This window comes from Austrofundulus limnaeus, unplaced genomic scaffold (genome assembly GCF_001266775.1).
Source record: "Austrofundulus limnaeus strain Quisiro unplaced genomic scaffold, Austrofundulus_limnaeus-1.0 Scaffold1484, whole genome shotgun sequence".
NCBI classification, from domain to species: domain Eukaryota; kingdom Metazoa; phylum Chordata; class Actinopteri; order Cyprinodontiformes; family Rivulidae; genus Austrofundulus; species Austrofundulus limnaeus.
Genome location: NW_013953886.1, coordinates 54,006 through 57,773, shown reverse-complemented (window position 1 = coordinate 57,773; position 3,768 = coordinate 54,006).

The window sequence follows — 3,768 nt, the reverse complement described above, 5'->3', positions numbered from 1 at the left end:
TGCTAAACAAGCAAATTTAAATCAAAATTAGAAAAATATCAATACGTTAGCATTATTAATATCACAAAACAATAAAATTAACTCAAAAGTATCATTTGAAGAACTAATTGACCCGCTGTAGGTGCATGTTTATTTCGCGTTTTTTAATGACAAAAATAATATTTAAAAACATGTCTATACAAATGAAAAAAGTATTAGAATTACAACTGCTAATTTTTTTTTAAATTTTCATATCACCATATTTTTTATTTAAAACGTATTCTTTTCTCTCGCTTCGTCCGCCATTACTAGCTCAAAAAAATCTCCGGTCGGGCCGCAATGCATTATGGGATATGCTGGGCTGGGAAGGATCCATCAGACCTGTCCTTCAAATCGGGGAAAAGAAAGGACGTATTTGTCGGCCGCATCGGAGGAGTCTTCGGTTTTGGACGGCCTTCGTCGCGGGGCTGTGACATATGCGGCCGACAAGTTCGGCCTTCGGAGGACCCAGCCTGCCGTTTTGGACACAGCCAACGACTAGCCAGGAGTTAAAAGTAGCAAAATACTTGCCAAGAGTTAAAAGTAGCAAAAGACTTGCCAAGAGTTAAAAGTAGCAAAAGACTTGCCAGGAGTTAAAAGTAGCAAAAGACTTGCCAGGAGTTAAAATTAGCAAAAGACTAGCCAGGAGTTAAAAGTAGCAAAAGACTTGCGAAGAGTTAAAAGTAACAAAAGACTTGCCAGGAGTTAAAATTAACAAAAGACTTGCCAGGAGTTAAAAGTAAGAAAAGACTTGCAAGGAGTTAAAAGTAGCTAAAGACTAGCCAGGAGTTAAAAGTAGCCAAAGACTAGCCAAGAGTTAAAAGTAGCGAAAGACTAGCCAGGAGTTAAAAGTTGCTAAAGACTAGCCAGGAGTTAAAAGTAAGAAAAGACTTGCAAGGAGTTAAAAGTAGCTAAAGACTAGCCAGGAGTTAAAAGTAGCCAAAGACTAGCCAGGAGTTAAAAGTAGCTAAAGACTAGCCAAGAGTTAAAAGTAGCTAAAGACTAGCCAGGAGTTAAAAGTAGCTAAAGACTAGCCAGGAGTTAAAAGTAGATAAGACTAGCCAGGAGTTAAAAGTAGCTAAAGACTAGCCAGGAGTTAAAAGTAGCCAAAGACTAGCCAGGAGTTAAAAGTAGCTAAAGACTAGCCAGGAGTTAAGTGCAAACGGTCCCATTGTTTCTGCTTTGGGTTGCTTCATAGAAGGTTTTAAAATGTTAAAAATAAACACTATCAGTTTCTTCCACGTCACAAACAGGAGACAGGAAATTACTCCAGCGGACTTCCTCAAACGTCAGATTAGAGCTGCAGAACCAGAACTACGTCCAGGTTCTGATAATAACCTATATATATAAATATATGTGTGTGTTTATATTTTTATTGAGAACCAAAGGAAAGCGCTGTAAACAAGTCTTTTCYTGACGGGGACGTTTGAACACATCATTGAAGCTGGAGGTGCTGCAGAGGTCCACCTCGCTGAACCACACGTGGCTGAAGTTGGTTCTGGTCCAGTAATCACCACTTTCATGGATTTAACCGGACTGCATGCAGATTAAACAGATCAGATTACACACGCCACCTTAATGTGGGTCTACCAGTGAGAAAAACCCAAACCTGAGTCCAGTCCGGTTCTCCCGGTTCCCCATCAGACCCTCTACAGGAAGCAGATYGGACCAGACCTCGGCTGCAGCTCGGTCGCCACGCCCTCCTGCAGCRCCGGGCGTGTTTCTTCACCTGAGTGTGCGTTCTAAAGTCTAAAGTCCTGCTTCGCCTCACGTGGCTCTCAGGAAAAGCTGAGCGGCACCAGGAGCCGGGCTCAGAACCTGAAACCAGACCAACCTGAGGACGGAACCACTGGACACCTTCAACCGTCTCCACTCAGTCCTGAATTCACCACAGACAACTTCATTAGCTGATATCTAAACACTCGGCCCAGACGCCACAAAGAACGAGGGCCCGTTCCTGGCCCAGATGAAGTTGGCCAGATGTGGGTTATGCATGGGCCAGCTGCAGATTCATAGGTGGCCCGGTGCTGGCCAAGCACAGTTTTTAGTAATGGCACCAGATGTTTGATTGATATCGCCCACATAGAGAAATTGGTTTGGTCCAGATCTGGCCCACTTCAGTTCACACTTGACTCACAAATCGAAAACAATGACAGGCCTTTGGTGGCCCAAATGCAGTTGGCCAGAGGTGGTTCATGCATGGCCAAAAACAGATTTTAGCAATAGCACCAGATGTTTGCCTGATATCACCCATATAGACCCAGATCTGAGCCACACATACCAAACCACAAATGGGCCAGTGGTGGCACAGAAAGATCTATGCCACGTATACAAAACCACAACTGGGCCAGTAGTGGCACAGATAGATCTATGCCACATATACAAAACCACAAATGGGTCAGTGGTACACCAATAAATCTGTGCCACATACATATACAGTTCAAAACCACAACTGGGCCAGTAGTGGCACAGATAGATTTGGGCCACATATACAGTACAAAACCACAACTGGGCCATTAGTGGCACAGATAGATCAATGCCACATATATAAACCACAACTTGGCCAGTTGTGGCACAGACAGATCTATGCCATTTATACGAAACCACAACTGGGCCAGTGGTGACACAGATAGATCTGGGCCACAAAACAAAAGACAAAAAGAGTCCAGGTGAGGCTTTAAAAACAGAACAAGGAACCAGATGTCAGGCATGGTGCTGGTAGTGTCATGCTGTGGTGCTAAAGTGGCTGAACTAACCTCCATGGCTGGATCTTGGGACACAGTTGGGTCCAAAAAGACCACAATCCCAAACATCAGAACTGGTTTCTGATTGGATTAAACCAAGCTCAAAAAAGGAACTGGTGGACTGTGATAAAAGTCAAGTTCAGGCCAGGAAACCAACTGATTCAAACAAACTTTACTAAGTCTGAGGTCCAGCTGACTCGTTTTTCAGGTTTTCTTGGTAAAAACAGAAGAATCTGGAGAATTTCTACAAGAAAAATCCCAAAATAATCTGGTGAAGTTTGGATTAATGATTAATGAGTTTGTCTGGAAGTCGCCAAGTCCAAGTTATAAACACAACTTCCTTCATCTGTAACCATGGCCTAATAAAAAATTTATTTTAACATTTTCATAGTAAATTCTGCTGTCTTCAGATCTTTTTTTGTGCAACACTGATGAAATAAAAACAGTGCTAAAGTTCAGGAAGTTTAAACATGAGATTAGTGCTAAATCTACGTTTGTACTTTAATTTATATTTAACCCAAAGAATTAAAGTCATTTATATTTAGATTTATAAATAATGTGAAGAAAATGTTTGGTTCAATGTTCGACACGTACAGTGGTGACGGCAGGAAGTAATCTGTTTATTGTGATGTAGAGACGGAGATAAAAGTTATAAAAAATGTGTTTATTTCAGACAAAGAGCTCAGATTTGGACCTTGAACCTGAATGATCTTCAGAGTCCGGACCGGTTACAGATTAGACTGAAAGGAGTTAAAAACACAACAAGAGGAACACGTCTGAAGAAGAAGATGTTGGTTAAACGGCTGTTTAATCAACACAGCTGTGTCTGAACACCAAATAATCTGAAAAACCAATTCAAGCTACCAATGACTAAATGTTACTACAGATGTTACTACAGATGTTACTACAGATGTTACTACAAGTGTTACTACAGATGTTACTACAGATGTTACTACAGATGTTACTACAGATGTTACTACAGATGTTACTACAGATGTTACTACAG